Source organism: Mandrillus leucophaeus, unplaced genomic scaffold, assembly GCF_000951045.1.
Source record: "Mandrillus leucophaeus isolate KB7577 unplaced genomic scaffold, Mleu.le_1.0 Scaffold1552, whole genome shotgun sequence".
In the NCBI taxonomy this organism is placed as follows: domain Eukaryota; kingdom Metazoa; phylum Chordata; class Mammalia; order Primates; family Cercopithecidae; genus Mandrillus; species Mandrillus leucophaeus.
Genome location: NW_012101535.1, coordinates 117,790 through 138,836, shown reverse-complemented (window position 1 = coordinate 138,836; position 21,047 = coordinate 117,790). Strand labels below are relative to the sequence as shown.

General features: G+C 38.0%; 1 pseudogene; it reads right to left on the bottom strand.

Moving 5' to 3' along the window:
• The window catches only part of LOC105536138, a 57,297-nt pseudogene extending 36,748 nt beyond the window's left edge, over window positions 1-20,549 (bottom strand).
• Between the last annotated feature and the right edge of the window lie 498 nt (window positions 20,550-21,047).

Below are 21,047 nucleotides of genomic sequence, written 5' to 3'. Positions count from 1 at the left end.
ATAAGCACTTGTAGCCTCCAGATTGTGGTCTCTAAATACTTCAGGACTCCTTGAAGAAATGGCTGATTCAAATCTGGGGCAGAAAATGTAAACAATGAACTTGGAAAAACTTGACATACCAGAAAGTAAGGAAGTTATCAAATACTACTAAAGTTGTTTGCAAGGGACTTGGAGTCCAACTTAAATAAGCTCCCAGTAGCCCAACATAGAAAAACGTGTGCACCAATAAAGACAATAACTGCAATGGATTTAGAACACCTCATATATGTGTTCATCATGATGATGGGTTCATAATAATAGTAAAAAAAAAAAAGCACTGGTCATCATTTGAGGCATCCCAGGGAGTCACTTCATATTTTTAAAATTTCTCAATAAAGGGAAAGAGTCAAGCACCTCTCTTGTCTTTCTTTTATGAACTGTACCTCAGGTACAGTAGTTGTTGAGAACTCTAGTAGTTGTTGAGGAGAAGTTTCTGTTTAGCTGGACTACTCTAGCTAAAATAAAGAAATAAAAACAGAACATTACCCTTTGGAATGGTATGGCTATGAATTAAGGGATCTAGAGAATAATCATCAGTGGTTGCTAAAGTCCCCCAAAGAGAAAAAAATAACAAAACAGATAATGTGTATCTCCTGTTGGAATACCCAGCATAACTTATGAAGTACTATCACCAAAATAAATTAAACCTAAATTTGATCAATCACTAAATTTAACTACCAATTTATAGCAAAACAAGGCTCAGGGGAGCACATTCATCAATACCATAGAAATGCAATCAACACAATACAAACTGCAGAAAACCCCATAAACTTGATCACTTCAACAAAAACATCGCAAGGAAAAAACACATGCTAAGGTACCTTCTGAATTATCTAAGAAATATGTAATTAGTGGAAGGTTAATTAAACATATTATAAATAAAATTTTTACCAACATTTAATACACATAAAGAAAAATGCAAAAAGCCTAAGTATACATTTGATAAGTTTTTACAAAGCAAATACACCTGAGTCACCAGCACCCAGATCACAGAAGAGAATATTCACAGCACCAAGAAAGGCCCCTGAATACTCCCTTCCAGTCACTAACCAGCCTTCTTCAAGGGTAACCACCATCTTTACTTCTAACACTACAAATTAGATTTGACTATTTTTGAATTACATATGAATAAAATCTTACACTGTGTTGCATTTTTTGTTTGGTTTTGCTTTTGTTGATTATCTGTTCTCTTTTGCTTGACATTAGGTTTCTGAGATTCACCCATGTTGTTGTGTATTATGGTGTCATCCTTGTACGGTGTTCCATTGGGTGACTATACAATACTTTATTCATCATGTTGATATGAATTCAGATTGTTTCTAGCATTTGGCTATAATGGATAGTGCTACTTTAGATGTTCTTATACATGTCTAAATGAATATATATGTACTTTTCTGTGGGGTTTATACCTAGGAATGGAAGTTACTGGAGTATAGGGTATGTAAACATTTTTAGTAGCTATTTAACTAAACAGTTTTCAAAAAATTGCTGTACCACATCTTTACCATCATTTTGTATAATCAATCTCTTATATTTTAGCCATTCTGGTATGTAAGTACAAGCTATCACATTGTAGTTTTAATTTGTACTTCTTTAAGAGTTAATGAAGTTGATCATCTTTGTGTGTGTGTGTGTGTGTGTGTGTGTGTGTGTGTGTGTATGAAGTGAAGTGCCTGTTTGGAGTTTTTACCCATTTCTCCACTGGGTTGTTGGCCTTTTATAATTCATTTGTAGAATTTTGGTTTATATTCTGCATAGGAGGAGTGCTTTGTCAATTACACATTGCAAATATCTTCTTCAACTTCATGCCTTGCTTTTTCACTGTTTTAATTGGTATATTTTCATAGATGGCAAATTATATTTTAATGAATTAAAGTGCTTTGAAAAATAGCAAGTTATGTATAATTGCATGCATAACAACTGTACTCAAAAACTGAATTGCTAACCAAGTAAAGCACCAAGTTGCAGGAATATGGTTTACGTAACTTATTTTCTATATATATGTACATAGGTTTGTCTTCATTGTTGTTATCTCCATATAATAGGCTCTCCTTGTAGCTAAGCCATAAAAATACAAAAAAAGCTTACTCAAATTCAAACAATTCAATCACTCACTATTTATTTGCTACCTACTATTTGCCAGGCACAAAAATAGTCTCCATCATCATGGAGTTTATTTTCTATTTGAGAAAAACAAACAATATGTACATAAACAAGTAGACACAAAAATGTTAGATGATGAAAAACACTGTCAAGAAAATAAGAAGCCACAGACTGGAATAAAATATTTCTAAAATACGTATCTGATAAACGATTTTTAATAAAAAGTGTTCTTATACAAAGAATTCAATACTTAACAACAAGAGAATTAACAATCCAACTAAAAAATTGGCAAAAAGTCTGAACAGGCTTCTTACCAAATAAGACATACTTTGACAAATATAGGTAAGCATATGAAAAGGTATTTGACATCATGCATCATAAGGTAATTGCAAATTAAAGTGAGATATCACTATATACCTATTGAATGGCCAAAATCTAGAACACTGACAACATCAAATGTTGGTGAAACTGTGGAGCAACAGGAACTCTCATTCCTCACTGGTGGGAATGTGAAGTGGTACAACCATTCTAGAAGACAGTTCGGCAGTTTCTTACAAAACTAAATATACTGTAACTGTACAATCCAGTAATTAGACTCTTTGGTATTTACCCAAATGAATTAAAAACTATGTCCACATTAAAAACCTGCACACAGCTGTTTATAGCTGTTCTATTTATAATTCCCAAAACTTGGAAGCAACCAAGATGTCCTTTAATAAGTGGATGGATGGATAAACTGTGGTACATCCAAACAATGAAATGGTATTAAGTGCTAAAACAAAACTCACTATCAAGCCATAAAAAAGACATGGAGAAACTGTAAATGCATATTATTAGGTGAAAGAAGTCAGTCTGGAAAGTCTACATACTGTAAAATTCCAACTATATGACATTCTGGAAAAGGCAAAATACAAAGGCAGTAAAAAGTCTGTGGTTGACAAGAAGGAGTCTTGGGGGAGGAAGAGATGAACAATTAGAGCACAGAGGCTTTTTAGGGCATTGAAACTATTTCCTCTGATTCTAAAATTGTGGATACATGACATTATACATTTGTCAAAACTCATAGAATATACAAACTAAGACTGAACCCTAATATGAACTTTGGACTTTGGGTGCTAATGATGTATCAATGTTGGCTCATTGATTGTAGCAAGTGTACCACTCTAGTGAGGGATGTTGGTGGCAGGGGAGGCTGTGTGTGTGTGTGTGTGTGTGTGTAGATGTGTGTAAATATAATGTCTTAGTCAGTTCAGGCTACCATAACAAAAATACCATAGACTGAATGACTTAAACAATAAGAATATTTTTCTCACAGTTCTGAAGGCTGGAAAGTCTAAGATCAAAGTGCTGGACAATTCAGTTCCTGATGATGGCCCTCTTTCTGGTTTTCAGATGGACACCTTGGTTTGCCCTCACATGGTGGAGAGAAAGGGAGAGGGGGAGGGAGGAAGGGAGTGGAGAGAGAAAATAAACAAGCTCTCTTTGGTCTCTTTTTATTAGGGTGTTAATCCCATAATGAAGTTATGACCTAATTAAATCTCAAAGGCCCATTCTCAAGTTCTATCATCTTGGACATTAAAGTTTCAACATATAAATTTTGGGTAGACACAAACATTCAGTGAATAGCAGGGAACCCTCTTAACTTTCCACTCAATTTTGCTGTGAACCTGAAATTTCTCTAAAAAATAAATTCTAATTAGAAAAAGCTGTTTGGTGAGATAAAGAGATAATCAGGGTAATAAGATTGAGTGTGCTGATGGAGAGTGAGTGGGCTACTTGAGAGATCATGGTCATGAAATTCCTCAAGGACACGGTGTTTAGTCTGAGATCTGAGTGTCAAGAGGTGGCCATGTGGAGATGAAGGTTAACAGAGGTCTTGGCAGAGGGAAGAGTTGCAGCAGAAACCCAGAAGAGAAACACTTTTACCTGGAGAACAGAATACTGGAGTGTCCAGAACATGATGAGAGAAGTACAGAAATGGTAGAAAATGAAGCTGGAGGTGACAGCCTTGAGTCTTAGGCCTTTATATCTCAAATGACACAGTACTTCCAACCACAAAAACTCTTATTTATTGCTGATTCTCTACCCTTTTAATATGTAAGTCTGAGCAGTTATTCTTTCTCCTAACTCTCCAATGGCTCTCCTCTGTGACTTCTCCAGAGTGAGAGCCAAAATGCCTGTAGTCTGCTCTCATCCCACTACTTCTCTGACTCACCCTTTATGTCTCCCTCCACCCCAGTTCATCCTATTACAGCCACACTGACCCCCTTGTTATTCCCTGAGCAAGGTCTGCTGCCAGCTTATGGTTTTATACTTGCTGTTTCCTTTACTCCACATACTTTCCCCAGAAAATTCCAGATATCCACATGGTTCTCTCCTTCACTTTCTTCAGGTATCTACTCAGATGTCACATTATTAATGAAGCCCATCCTGACCATCTATAGAGCAAACCCTCCCCACTCCCCCAGAGAGAGAGGAGAGGGAGAATGAGATGGAGAGGAGAGGAAAAGAGAGGAGAGGAAGACCTCCCATCCCTACTGCCTGCCTTGATTCCTCCTTGGTACTTATCACCATATAGCATGCTGCATAGTTACTTGTTTATTCTTTCTAATTTCTCTTCCCCTCCCACCTTATTCCTAAAGTCCATTATGTCGGAGATTTTGCTTTGTTTGTTGAAGTGAACTATAACATGCCTGGAACACTGTAGGCTCTCAATACAGTTTTTGTTGGATGAATGGGTACAGGCTAGATGCCCTGCACAGTGATTTATATGCATTTTTCTCTCTCTCTTTCACTGTCTCCAAGTCCCTCATGGAAAGAGCATAAGACATGCTATTTCCAAATCAAACATACATATTTGTAATAACAATTACACAGATTGTATTATCAGAAAATGATGTCGTTTAATGTTTAAGAATTGGAAATTAAAAGTCACCTTTGACAGCCTGGCCAACATGGTGAAACTCCATCTTTACTAAAAAATACAAAAATTACCCAGGCGTGGTGGTGCACGCTTGTAATTCCAGCTACTCGGGAGGATGAGGCACAAGAATTGCTTGAACCTGGGAGGTGGAGGATGCAGTGAGCCGAGATCATGCCATTGTACTCCAGCCTAGGTGACAGAGCAAGACTCTGTCTCAAAAAATAAAAAGTCACCTTTGATTCCAGGGATCCAAAGAAAATCCCTTTGACTCCTTGTCTCCTTGTTTTCTCCTTTTATTTCTTTGGTAAAATAGTATGCATTCAATATACATTATATATTCAGTATACATTGAATGCATACTATTTTACCAAAGAAATAAAAAGGAAAATCAATATCTTAGTTCAAGTAGTCAACTAACTTTTTAAAAAATGTGATAATCTGATTAAGTCAGGCTCCAGAGAGCCAATCAGCAAAGAACTAATTGCTTGAGTGAATTAATTATTATTTTCAATTCAATCAGTTGTGTAAAAGTGTTTATGTATGAGTGTTAAAAGTCAGCTAGTTTGAGGTTTAAAAACTTTCTTCATGACTGTAGGAAGATAGAATGCAGCTTCAGTTATACCCACTGAACATAAACATTACTTTGGATAACTCTAAGTTATCTAACAAGCATTTACTAGACATTGAATCTCTGTGCAGGGCTCAAACTTGTTTCCTGAGGTCCCAGAACTGACAATCTAGCTGGGAAGAGAAGGTGTGTGCCTGAGTAAACTGGCACATAAGATTAGGTTAACAAACATAATGCAATATCCTCCTTCCATCTCAGCCTCAACTCTGAGCTGACTTGGGCCCCTGGCTGTAGGCTGAATGAAGTCTCTGACTTTAAAGGGATTAAGTACAAAGCAGCACTGCCCTGCTTCTCTCCTAATCCTCTTTAGGACAATAGAGGTGACTAGAAGAGAGCAATTCATTTGTGCAGATGGCTTAATTTAAATAGCCCTTCATAACAATTGGGCTGGGGCAACAGCAGAACTTCTTAGGTTTTCTCTCATGCTGGGACTTAGGGCTACTCCTCACTGCTCACTGAGTTTCCAAGGCATGATATGTGCTTGCCATCTAGGCAAATTTACACAAAATTGATTAATACTTCACTTCCATGTTATTGAATTTGATATATGAGTTTTAAATCATATAGCTCATGGCATTTAGTCAACAAAACACTGAAATGCCTCTTTTTAAAAATGATTTGGGTGATGTGCTAAAAATTTCTAAGTTATTGAGACTGTGTGAACCAATTTATTAAATTTAGTGAACAAATTTCCTGTATTAGGTAAGATGACTCTTTATGTATGCAAAACTTTCTTATGAAAGATTAAATAACTTTTCCATCATTCTTTCAATGTCTGAGATAAATGGTCTTAGGTTATCAGGTAGATGATATTTAATGCAGTAGTATACCAAAATTAAAAGCAATCTATAAGAAAAAGAAGAAAGAGACAGAGGAAAGGGAGACGAACAAAATAAATGGTACATTCATGTTTATATGTGAATGTTTAGGTTCCTAACTAGACCGTAAGTCTCACAGAAAGATTCATTTCTTCACCCTCTTCATACTGTTCATTCAGTGTACAGTGTGATGGCATTACACAATCAGCTATAGGAAAGGCACAGTCCAGAGCAGGAACACTGACCTGTGGAAAAATTGTGAAGAGACAATGGTGTCTCTTGTCTGCGGGTTTTTCTCCTTCTAACCTTTCTAATAACCCTTCATCCTTGCAAACATTTTAATGTTTTCAAGGGTCCACTTTTCCTTCTCTCAGAGAGAAAAATAAAACATTCCTAGAATACCTAACACATCCAGGTATTGTGCAAGGCACTAGGTTTCCATAAAGAATAAAGAAGATTGATCTTGCTAGAAGAAGTACACTATATAAAATGCATCATATATAGACCACATATGTGTGTTTACAAGCTATTGAAACAGAGAAGTAATAGGTTTTTGAACAAAAATGTAATTAAAGTTGAAATTGTTAATAAAATAATATCTAGAAGTGTCTCAGATATTTGATAAATAAATAACTTCTAAATAATCCATGGGTCAAAGAGGAAATTATTAGAAGAATTAGACAGTATTTAGAAATGGGTGCTAAGGAAAACACAATATTTATTTCAAAATGTTTATAATGCTTAAAAAGAAAATTATGCTTTTAAATGCTTGCATTAGGATAAAAAGAAAAGTTCCAAATCAATGATATCAACTTCTGTCTTAAAAAGAAGAGCAGAGTGAACTGAAAGTAAGTAGAAGGTACTAAATAATAAAGATGGAAGCAGAAATCAATAAAACAGAAAATGGTAAATATTCTGACACTAACTGATAAACTGCAATACAGTTCTGATGGCAACCACCTGGAGTTAAAGTCAGACTTCACAGGGTTGAGAGTATGGTCAACAACAAGACTCCTCTTACTTCAGATGCCAGCCACACTTCAAGGGTTGCGAGGCTGCTCACATGTCTTGCCACCTGGTTGCAAATCCAGGAGTTTCCCATGTCCTCCCTCAGGTTTGAGAATTCACTGAAATGTCTTACAACTCTGGAAAGAATTATCCTAATGATTACAGTTTTATCATAAAGCTTATAAATTAGGACCAGCTAAATGAAGAAACACACAGAACAAGTCTGGAATGGTCCTGAATGCAGATCTTCCATGCCTCGCCCTGTGGAATCAGGGCACATTACCCTCCCTGGCACATCAAGTAAAGTGATATAAATATTCTACATCTTGGCAAAGAGAGAGTTATATGAGTCAAAATGCACTGAATTGTGCACTTAAGATTTGTTTATTTAACTCTCTGTAAAGTCTATCCCAACCACACCTACTCCTCCACACCCTCTCCCCTGCAAAATACTGGAAAAAATAATTAAACTCTATTTAGGAGATCTTCTCTTCTTACAAGCATGCAGTACCAATTGTGAAACTACCTTATCTCTATTATAGTCTTAAGGAAATGTATTAATTGGTTTTCACACTGCTGATAAAGACATACCTGAGACTGGGAAGAAAAAGAGGTTTAATTGGATTTACAGTTCCACATGGCTGGCGAGCCCTCAGAATCATGGCAGGAGGCAAAAGCACTTCTTACATGGTGGTGGCAAGAGACAATGAAGAAGACACAAAAGTGGAAACCTCTAATAAAACCATCAGATCTCATGAGACTTATTTACTACTGCAAGAACAGTATAGGTGAAATCACCCCATGATTCAAATTATGTCCCACTAGGTCCCTCCCACAACACATGAGAATTATGGGAGTACAATTCAAGATGAGATTAGGGTGGGGACACAGAACCAAACCATATCATTCCACTCCTAGCCCCTCCAAATCTCATACCTCACATTTCAAAACCAATCATGCCTTCCCCATAGTCCCCCAAAGTCTTAACTCATTTCAGCATTAACCCAAAAGTCCACAATCCAAAGTCTCATCTGAGACAAGGCAAGTCCCTTCTGCCTATGAGCCTGTAAAATCAAAAGCAAGTTAGTTACTTCCTAGATACAATGAGGGTACAGTTATTGGGTAAATACACTCATTCCAAATGGGGGAAATTGGACAAAACAAACAGGGCCCATGCAAGTCTGAAATCCAATGGGGCAGTCAAATTTTAAAGCTCCAAAATTATATCCTTTGACTCCAGGTCTCACATCCAGGTCACACTGGTGCAAGAGGTGGGTTCTCATGGTGTCAAGCAGCTTTCCCCTGTGACTTGGCAGGGTACAGCCTCCCTCCCAGCTGCTTTCATGGGCTGGCACTGAGTGTCTGAGGCTTTTCCAGGTAAATGGTGCAAGCTGTCAGGGGATCTACCATTCTGGGATCTGGAGGATGGTAGCTCTCTTCTCACAGTTCCACTAGGCAGCACCCCAGTAGGGACTCTCTGTGGGGACTCCAACCCACATTTCTCTTTGGCACTGCCCTAGCAGAGGTTCTCCATGAGTGTCTCACCCCTGCAGCAAACGTCTGCCTGGGCATCCAGGCATTTCCATACATCTTCTGAAATCTAGGTGGAGTTTCCCGAACCCTAATTCTTGACTTCTGTGCACTCGCAGGCTCAACACCACATGGAAGCTGCCAAGGCTTGGGGCTTGCGCCTTATGAAGCCACAGCCCGAGTTCTACGTTGGTCCCTTTCAGCCATGACTGGAGTAGTCGGGATGCAAGGCACCAAGTCTTTGAGTAAACACAACACAGAAACCCTGGGCCCGGCCCACAAAACCATTTTCTCCTAGGCCTCTGGGCCTGTGATGGGAGGGGTGGCTATGAAGACTTCTGACATGTACTGGAGACATTTTCCTCATGTCTAGGAGATTAACATTCAGCTCCTGGTTACTTATGCAAATATTTGCAGCTGGCTTTAATTTCTCCCCAGAAAAAGGGTTTTTCTTTTCTATCACATTGTCAAGCTGCAAATTTTCCAAATGTTTATGCTCTGCTTTCCTTATAAAACCAAATGCCTTTAATGGCACCCAAGTCACCACTTGAATGCTTTGCTGCTTAGAAATTTCTTCTGCCAGATACCCTAAATCACCTCTCTCAAGTTGAAGGTTCCACTAATCTCTAGGGCAGGAGGAAAATGCTGCCAGTCTCTTTGCTAAAACATAACAAGGGTCACCATTGCTCCAGTTCCCAACAAGTTTCTCATCTCCATCTAAGACCACCTCAGCCTGGACCTTATTGTCCATATTGCTATCAGGCTTTTGGTCAAAGCCATTCAACAACTATCTAGGAAGTTCCAAATTTTCCCACATTTTCCTGTCTTCTTCTGAGCCTCCAAACTGTTCCAACCTCTGCCCGTTACCCAGTTCCAAAGTCACTTCCACATTTTCAGGTATGTTTTCAGCAGCACCCTGCTCTACTGGTACCAATTTACTGTATTAGTCTGTTTTCATGCTGCTGATAAAGACATACTCGAGACTGGGAAGAAAAAGAGGTTTAATTGGACTTACAGTTACATGGTTGGGGAGGCGTCAGAATCATGGCAGGAGGCGAAAGGCACTTCTTACACAGTGGTGGCAAAAGAAAATGAAGAAGATGCAAAAGCGGAAACCCCTGATAAAACCATCAGATCTCATGAGACTTATTCACTGCCACAAGAACAGTATGGGGGAAACTGCCCCCATGATTCAAATTATCTCCCACCGGGTCCCATCCACAACACATGGGAATTGTGGGAGTACAATTTAAGATGAGATTTGGGTGGGGACACAGAGCGAAACCATGCCAGAAAGTTAGTAAATATATTGAGGATAATGACATATAGAGAGAAGGAAGACTAGAATGTGCCCTGTCGTGTTAGATTGGAATTAAGGTATTAATGTAAAGTTTTTAAAAATTATAGATTTTATACACAAAAGATACATATATGTATACACATATATTTCTTAGCCCTCACCTCTGAGGGGGTCTGGAAGCTCTAATGCTCCAGAAGGAATGAACACACTTAGCACATAGTTACTGGTTTTTAAACACCATTCTTTGCTATAATGAACTGAATACTCTTGGAGAAATAGGTAATTCCAACAGTAGGGCATGAAAAATACCAGATGAACCTGAAACATTTTATTGAATTATGCTCAAAAAATCAGTGGAATATGTCAAGGGATGTAAGAGTCTTTTTGAAGGCATTCCCAATGGGCAAATCTGGAAAAATTTGAGTATTAAAATAAATATTAGTAGGAATGGATAACTTACTGAATAGAATAAGAATCTATGAATTATCCTTATATCAATAAGTGCACACATACAAAAATCAATGTAAGAGGAGAAGAGAAAACTCTCGCAGCAGAATTCAAACTAATGATTAAATAATAAATGCTGAGTTAGGAAATCCTAAATGGAGGATAAAAGTAGTGGGTAAAAGTTTGATAAGGGTAGGACACTTACATAATTTTCAAGTATCTTCCAACAATCTACATATCATTTACAAAGGGAAAATGGTAATTTTAAGTGGGAGACTCAACCTGAACTCTATGATCATGGCTAACATCACCAATATTGGGACAACTGACATCACATGTCTCCTAATATGTTGCACTGAGAAAGACACAGCATCACTTCTGTGATATTCTTGCCAAAAATGCACAACCTAAATTTAACCATGAGGAAACACCACATTCAGAGGTACTCTACAAAAATGACTGTACTCTTCAAAAGAGTCCTCCTGATTCTTCATGTCAAGGTCAAGAAAACAAAGGAAGTCCAAGGAACTGTTCCATATTAAAGGAATCTGAAGAGACATGACAATTAAATCAGAAAAAGTCTCTGATAGGATATTTTCAGATAAAAGAACATTTTGAGACAACTGATTAAATTTGAATATGGATTATGGATTACATGGTAATGTTGTATTAGTGTTAGATTTCCTGATTTTAATAACAGTATTATGGTGTCAAATAATTTTCTTGTCCCTAGTAAATCCACACTGAAGTATTTAAGCTTAAAGAGGAGAAACCTTTATGACTAAAAGGGAGGAACACCATATCAACAGTGAAGACCCATTATTGTTACTGTTATTGACAAAATACCCAGGGTGATCTCAGAACAAAGCAAAACCATGCTTTGCCTTTAGAGGACCCTAACTTTTCAAAGGCTTTAGGTTGAGATGTGTGTAGCACAAAATTTACCACTAATTTGTACAAATTCTTGAGGATAGTAACAGTAACGTTATAGATAAGCCTGAATTTATGTTCTAACTTTTCTAAACATTGGTTCTGGTCTAATTTAAAATTGTCTAAACTATGAGAAGTAATCTTGAAACCAGCCAACAATGAGTGGCAAGTGGGGTCACAGAGGAAGATAAAGCTTTGTAATACTGAGTCAGCCCCATATCTGGTCCCATTTGCAATCAGGAGACAGAGAAAAGAGGTGAATTACAATCTGTTTCCTTAATAGTCTCTGTGCAATTCTCCACATGACCACCCACCTCTGCCACCCCGTTGTCCTGCTCAACATACGTTCCTCCCTCCCCTGCACCCTTTCCCTTCAGAAATGGACTGCAGTCATTTTTCATATGTTTTTGTTTTTAATCTGAGCATCTATTGAATATTATTATATGCTTTTTAAAATCCATACACCCTGGCAAGAGTTAACAGGATTCCAGATACTATCAAATATATTTAAACATGATGCTTGAGTGGTCTTTGCAGCTGGTAGGTTATACATAAAATATGTTCAGCCAGCGATAGCGTCCTTATCTAAAGACAGAAGCTAGCAAAATTTCATCCTGTGTGCTCTGTCAGATTGTTCCCTTGGACAGATGGCAGAAGACTCCCTATGACAAGTGTGAGATCCTATCTGGGTGTCATGGCAGTGGTTTTCTCATTGGCCTGGACAGAGCTCCCTGGCCACTCTCTTCATTTGAAGCGTGCAAATGAGTAGAGGCGGCTGGCAGAATGTGTGTGATCAATAAACTCACGTAATTAGAATCTTTCTGAAAGAAGTCCCCCTGTGAAAGAGCCCCTTTAGGGCTTGATTCCTCTGGCTAGTTGGGGTTTCACATTGTCTCACCCTCTTGTATATTTTTCCAAGTGACAAGAATAAACAGACAACACAAATGACCACTTTTTAATGTGTTGCACACTTATCCAGAATTAGGCCTTTAATCCTCTGACTCATGGAATCAGTTGGGAACTCACTAGGAAATTTAAACCCAGCACCCTCTTCAGTATCCTGTCTGTTTTTCATTGTTGTTGTTTTGGGGGTTTTTTGTTTTGTTTTGTTTTTTTTTCATTTCGTTTTGTTTTGAGATAGAGTCTCGCTCTGTTGCCAGGCTGGAATGCAGTGGCACTATTTCGGCTCACTGCTACCTCCACCTCCTGGGTTCAAATGATTCTCTTGCCTCTGCCTCCCAAGTTACTGGGACTATAGGCGCATGCCACCACTCTCAGCTAATTTTTATATTTTTAGTAGAGATGGGGTTTCACCATGTTGGCCAGTATGGTCTCGATCTCTTGACCTCGTGATCCACCTGCCTCGGCCTCCCAAAATGCTGGGATTATAGGTGTGAGCCACTGCACTCAGCCTCCTGTCTGTTTTTATCTGATCTCATCTCTCTGCTGCTAAAAAGCACTGCCACTCGATGCCCATGAGCCCATGTAACCGCAAGTAAAAGGTCCTCTGTTGAATCCCTACCCTGTGCCATTTTCATACTGATGTGCACAGGTTCCCTCTTTAGACCACAGGTCAAGCTCACACATCTCCTTGAAAGCCATCACTGGGTAAGCCTTCCTACTCACTCTAGCCATTTGTCCCTGACTGAACAGTAAATATTCCCTCAGTGCATTTTCGCAGGTATTATATTTGCATACCTCTCTAATTGCACATATATGCAGAGAAAGATATCACTTATATATTTACTGGTAAAAACATGTAACTTAAAATTTACTGTCTTAACCATTTTTAACTGTATAGTTCAGTAATGTTAAGTATATTCACATTGTTGTGTAACCAATATCCAGAACTCTTTTCATCTTGCAAAACTAAAACTTTGTATCCATTAAACAACAACTCCTCATCCCCTATTTCTCTATTCCCTGGCCATCAGTATTCTATTTTCTGTTTGTATGAATTTGACTACTCTAGGTATTTCACATAATTGGAGTCATACAATATTTGCTTTTTCTGAGACTGGTTTATTTCACTTGCCATAATGTCCTCAAGGTTCATCCATGTTGTAGCATATGTCAGAATTTCCTTCTTTCTTAAGGTCAAATAAAATTTCATTTTATGTATATACCACATTTTGTTTAACCATTGATAGATAAAAGGATAATTAACTCTTTATTAGGTAGATATAAACTCCTTATCAGATATATGATTTTCAAGTATTCTCTCCCATTTCATGGGTTGCCTTTTCACTCTGTGATATGCATATGTATTTTAAAAGTTCTTTTAATGTGCATGTTTTTTGAGAGGGGAATCCAGAAGCCATTCATTCTTTAGTTGATATTCATGCCAAATATTTAGAAACTCAATAACATGTCTCAAAATTCACATCATTTGATAATGTTGTAACCACTTCAGAAAGTATACAAAATCATGATTATCCTTCACCCTGATGTGATTATTATGCATTGCATTCCTATATAAAAATATATCATGTACCCCATAAATATAAATACCTATTATACACCCACAAAAATTAGAAATTAAAAATTTTTTAAGTATACAAAATCATGAAGAGTTTATAAACCTATTTTTCTTAGATCTTCCCCTTCTAGCCATAGTGACCACCTTCCCAGTATGTTCAAAGCTTAGCACTTATTGTCATCACTTAGGCACATATTTCTCCAAATATATCTGTGGCCCTGAAAGCATTAAATAGCTCCCTTGATATTGCCCTGACTTCTTGCTAAGTCTGAGAAAAGGAAGGCGGCTTTAAAAAATTGTACTTACTCCAAGAAAAAGAAAGCAATCAGGGATTACTCAAAAAACTATTCCAGTCAACAGTGTATTTGGCTAGTTACAATAATATAGAACTCACCCTCTGGAGTGATGAAGTAGGACTCCATCCCTTCATAAAAGCAAGAATCCTGACAAAACTGTCAAAATTAGCTTTTTCAGAACTGTGAAAATTACTGAAGGCATGTAACAATCAAAGGAGAGTTAATTCAAGAACAACAACTGTATTTCTCTAAGAACAGCAGCCTCACGTCCTTTTGACTTGTCCTACTCCCGTGCCCTTCTCCCCAGCTCTGTGGTAGCTTTAAAAGCTAGCAACCTCACAAACACGGTAGTTGTGAAAACCAGAAGCCCAGTAGCCAGTGGAGAATGGGAAACAAGGCACAAATTGGTTTCAAGCTCTCCAAAATTCCCATCCCCAGATAATTTTCACTATTTAAGCTGTCTGGGAACTTGTTTGAAACTTCCTTTCTCAGGGCTTGTGTTTTACATGAGCCAGAATTCATTTTGTGTGACCAGCCCTACCCTCAGGCACTTGTCAAAAGCAAACAGCTGCAAGTGTTTCACATCACAACTGCCCACATTGCAAAGGACCCAATTTTTAAAAATTTAAATTTTAAAAAATGGACAAAGTACGTGAAGAGAATTTCTTCAAAGAAGAGGTCATTTGTCAATAAACCATGGGGGAAAGAATGCTTAACATCATTAGTCATTAGAGAAATGGAGATCAAAATCACAATAAGGTACCACTTCATACCCACTAGGATAGCTATAAAAAAATAGGGATACTAACAAGTGTTGGCAAAGATATGAAGAAATTTGAACCCTTGTGCATTGCTGATGGGAATGCCAAATGGTGTATCTACTTTGAAAAACAGTTTGGAGGTTCCTAAAAAAGTTAAACAAAGTTATCATATGACCCAGCAATTCCACTCCTTAGTATATCTCCAAGAGAATAATAATGTATATCCACACAAAAATTTGTTCATGAATGGTCATAGCAGCATTGCTCTTAATATAAAAAAATAGAAACAAAATGCCCATCAACTGATGATGAACTGATAAACAAAATATGGTATATCCATATAATGGAATAAGGTTTTGATATATGCTACAAGATGGATGAACCTTGAAAATGATAAGAAGTATGAAAGAAGCCAGACACAAAAGGCCACAATTATATGCTTCTGTTTATTTGAAACGGCCAGAATAGGGAAACCCATAGAGACAGAAAGTAGACTGGTTGTGGTCAAGGAACGAGGGAGGAGAAAACGGGGAGTGAATACTAATAGGTACAGGATTTTTTTAAGGGGTGATAAAAATGTGCTGCAATCAGTGGTGACCAATGCATAACTTTGTGAATATTCTACAAAACACTGAATTGTACACTTTTTAAACGTTAATTTTATAGTATGGGAATTATATCTCAATAGTTATCTTTTTAAAAAGGAAATGATGCAGAAGGGGCCATAACCTCAAGATTTGTGATATATGAGGTATCAACACTGATGACTTCAAAATGATCTCTCCAAATCTGTTTTCTGCTCTTTATTATTAGACATTGTTTTGAAGTTATTCTGTGATTGTGCTTTGAGAAATGTTTTCTAACCTTGTCTCCTGCCAAGCTTACCTGAACTACTTAACCAACATTCGGGTTAAACATGGCCTTTGTCCTTCTAACATCCCATTAAGTAGAGTTTATACATTGGCCTTAGAATTAGTCCTTGTATAGTAGAGTGGACTAGAAACCTTTGGCTAATTTAGCATCTGCCAAGAATAAAGCTACCTCCAAGAGCTGTTCAAGGGCCATGATAAAGACAGACTCCAGTTCCACAGAGTGTATTTACTTGGTACCACCACTTCAGCTATACTCTTATGTGGTTTGACCAAGATTTAGAATATCTCATATCTTAGTAGCACAGTTCTTTATAGCCCTCAATCTCTAGACCTCTTTGGTTCCTAGATACTGTGCACAATTTTCTTCTAAGCTTATTGCCAGCCAACATTCTCCCTAAGAAGCAGGTGGTGCTTTGGGATGCCTGCTCTATTATTGGCCATTTGCAGACTTAAAAGCATCTTTGTGACATTTTCATGAGTCAGATGCCTAGCTCTGTTGATCTTTCCTTGGGCTCTGTGGAAATAATTAGTTTACTGACCAATACGCCTATATTAACTCTAAATTATACACACTTACACTGAATCTGCACATAATATTCCCATGAGACTCTGAGAGGTCAGATAGTTGTCTGATGGAGCAGGTAATTTCCACTGGAATAAAGCAGGTTTATATTCTACTCCCCCACCACCACCTTATTCATAACTTTTACCTTAATGACTTGAGACTATAGTCCACTATCCATCCTCCATTAGACACTCCACTATAGGCAGCAGAAAAATCTGCAAAAGCCTATGTGCAGATAATGTTATTTTATTTCCATGAATGGAAAAGTCCGTGTAGAACGGACTTTTGCTGTTCTGGTCCGTGTTGCTCTTACTTTCTAACTACTACTAAGGAGTTCAATTGATAACAAGATCAATTACCCCAAAATGAAAGTCATTTATTTTAGTAAGTAGCTTTCATCTTTTCACTAGCCTTACCTAAAATGCCTCTGCAAAAGTCTGTATCCATAACTGGTTCCAGGGCTAGTGGCTTAATTTAACATTTTGGTAAATGATTTTATAAGCTGATAGAGCAAGCATTTTTCTATCAGCTTATCTTGGATAGTTGACCTGGAAATACATTGTTTAAAGTTAGGGGCACTTTACTGAGGTCTGCATTCATCTACATGTATTTAGGAGTGTTCACAAGCCAAACTGGTGTGGCTGGGAGCACCTGCCTACCCAAATATTGGCTCTGACCCCAAATTGCTTTTTGTGTAAAGCCTTGGCTTTCCCTTGTGGGCATTTCATGTGGAGGACAATTGGTTTTATTTTTAGTTGAGGTCCCAGCAATGTTTCTCCACAGTCATGACACTCAACCCTTGTTCAGTTGGTTGTTAAAGCACTGGGCCCTGCATTCACCTGGCCACATAGAATATATGCAGGCCAATCACTTGCCAGGGAGGATGCTCTTGAATCCATTACTGCTTAATAATTATTAGAAGTTCACTTGAGTCAGCATCCATAGTACTGTTCTTACCAAATTCTATGCTGCCGTTTGTATAGTAATCCTACATGGGGGAGCACACTAAGAAGTTAATTGGTGAAACATGTCGCATTTACTGTAAGAATGTATTGAGGATGTATCAGGACCCAGGAGAGAAATTTTGAATCTCTGAAGAAGACATTTTTGTGCCTTTCCTAAACAACTGATTTAACTCTACCTCAAAGACACTCTAAACCATGTAATTGATCCTATTCCCTTCTTCATTCTGGCCATAAGGAAACTCTGAGGCAGGTTTACAGCACACTCTAACAGTACTCAGCACTTATAGTGCATGAACTCATTTCAGCTACATCTTATTTTTCTACCCTTCTATTACCTCGTCCCTGTTTTCTCACTGACTTTTTTTTTTATCTTTGCTGGTATTTTTGTAAGCCACTTCAAACACATCTTGCAAAGAGGACAGATAAATAAATACATTTTTGTAATAGTGCTGTGTGAAGGATAGTTCTACAAAGCAGTAGGATAAACATCTTATCAGAAAAAGGGACTTCTGTAGAATCTCTGTGGGTAGACATTCTATTCTCACATAATTAAAAAGTCATAATAGGAATATGTTACAGCCCACCTAACCAGGAAACTGAGATAGAAATGTTAATTGAGATTGTGGAAACTGCAAAATTAGGCCAGGTAGTAATAATGAGAGACTTTAATTACTCAATCATAGATTGGCAAAATGCCTCACAGGGACAAGGGTTGGAAGTGAGATTTTTAGATAAGAGAAATTACAGCTTCTCAGAGAAAGTAGAGAAGGAGACTGTATGCTCAGGGAATATTCTAGATGGGGATCTGACACTGGATGGAAACTGGTCCACAGGGTGATGCAAAAACATTAACACTGACCACAGGCAATTTAATTTCATAGCCTTGTGGGCAAGTTAAAATCCACTACATGTCTACCTTATATTATAAAGTGTCTTATGATAAAAATGAAAGTTAGAATTTTAAAATTCAATAACAAAAAACAAACCAAGAGAATATTTTCAAAGCAACTTATCAGCAATCCAGGGAAAATTCCAAGGGGTTATGATAATCCTCAGTGGCTAGTTGACAGAGTCAGAGATGTAATTGCTGGGGCAGGGGAAGGGAGATGTCTTCAAAAAGCAGGAAAAAAAGCAATGGAAGAAGACATGTAAACACACAAAATATACAGGTGAGGAATAACTTAAAATTATACAAAAAACAAAAAATATCATGCATCACGTAGAGGATTCCAAAGGTCCCGGGAAAAGTGAGCCAGGGAAAAGAAAAGAAGAAAGTTAACAAAACGAGATCTCTTTAAAATAATGGCACCAAAGCTGAACAAAAGGAGAAAGAAGTAGCAAAATGTTGATAAAGTCTTTGCCTTAATTTTCAGAGAGATTCGCCTCTAATAAAATATCCCTTGAAACCCAGGTAAGAATAAAGACTACTACAAATATAATCACTGATCATAATAAGCTAATAAGCTAATGCACCCAAAAATGTAGATAATTTGGAGACTTTGGGGGTAAAATATTCAAAGAAGAAATAGAGCAATTTTTAGTTACACTGTGTACCTGTCATAGATTACCTCTGTCTTAGAAATACTGAGCCAAGGCAGGGGAATGATGACTAAATAGAGGCTCATTGTACACTTTTTACTTTTTTTAATAAAATCTACCTGGAAGAAAGAGAATATAGCTTATGAATGGGTGAACAAATTAATAGTTTTGGTGCCATATATAAAAATACATTAAAAATGGTTAACCAAGAAAATATTTTTAATTGAGTTAAGATTTGGGGAAAGGGATGACAGCATGATGATTTTAGGCAAAAGAAGTATAAAAACACAGTGTGCCAGAGATCGGTTCCAGGCCTAGTGATTTAATTTAACATATTGGTAAGTGATCCGAGAGAGGGAGAAAACAGCAAATGCGCTAATAATTCTGGTTATTACAGAGGCATAACTATCAAGAAAAATCTACATGTGTTTTGGAGGATGCAAATAGAGAGTAAAACAATGGATGAACAATACCTCTAGGAATAAATAAATCAAATTTTCCTCATAAAAGGAGAATTTCAATTTGAAAAAATATTCCAAATATAATAATGTTCTTCCTAACTTTCTACCCAGATCCTTTCTTTCTAAGTCATCTACACACTGAGGCAGTCCGCAGGAGTGGAATCTGTCTTTCACAGCCATCCTCTCAGAAACACCATTCCTGGAGTCTAGGGGCTGCTGGGGCTAGCAGGCAAGCCCTGTTTGGGCACAGTTTGTTTCAATAAAAGCAGCATCATTCATAGTTTATAGTGCCTTGCCATGCACAAGTCATGTTCCTATCCAGTGCTGCATTGCATCCTGTCACAATATGTTATTCATTTCATTTACAGATCAGGAAAGTGGGGGGTAGTAAACACAAAAGCAAGGCTACCTGGCTCACCTCCACTACTGGATGTGCTTCCAGGGCTAGTCCACACCCCCACCAAACACCCTTCTCCGAAATATTAGGATAAAGAGACACTCTGAAACTTGTTAAAAAGAGAGTTTTGGACAAATTTAGAAGAATGCAAATCACACAGTGGATAATAAATGAAGATGATTCATTAACCAAGAAGTACCACTAAGGGAAATGAAAATAAATGCAAAGAGTTTTGGCAGACTTTGAGAGGAAAGGCTATTCCAGGTTGACATCTGGGAAGTTCATCTTTCCATACTCGAAATCTCACATGAAACTGCTCTTGCTAAGTGAGTCCAAAACTGAAGTTGGTTCTCCAGCCCTGAATACTTCACTTCTTTCAGAAGTCCATTCCAGCTCTTGAGGTCTGCACTGCTCTGCTGTGACTGACTCCCGCCATCCAGCCCACAGTCTCTGGGGTATGCCGTGCTCCTGCTCCCCTGTGCAAGCATCTCTATCCCCTCTGATACTAGAGAATCTCCAGCTCGTCCCTCCAGATGTCACACAGCACTTCCCTGTGGAGCCTTGGCCTGCTGCTACCCTTGGTCTACTTTGTAAGTGCCTTCTTGGCTGCCGCCCAGATCCTCACCCTGGTCACTGTCTCTGGCCTTTGTGTTGCCCTGTTCTCCTGTGAATACAGGAGAGGGAGCCCACTGAAAGATCTCACTTCAGCAGACTGTAGGAAATGCAGGATTTGCAACCTTTTACTAACATGAAGTCGAAGCTGCAAATCAATCCAGTGTCTGTAATCCCCCTGATTGCATCTCTTTAGGAGAAATTTTGTAAGTGAAGTGATTTGCAGGTGGTCTCTTTGATGCAGATACCTGGGACAAATTGTAGAGTCTGGTTTGAAGAAGCAAGACTGTGAAGGACTCAGTACTCTTATCATCATGCTGAGTATGCGTGGCATACACTAAACTCTTTTTTTCTGGGTTTGCCTTTTTCTCCAG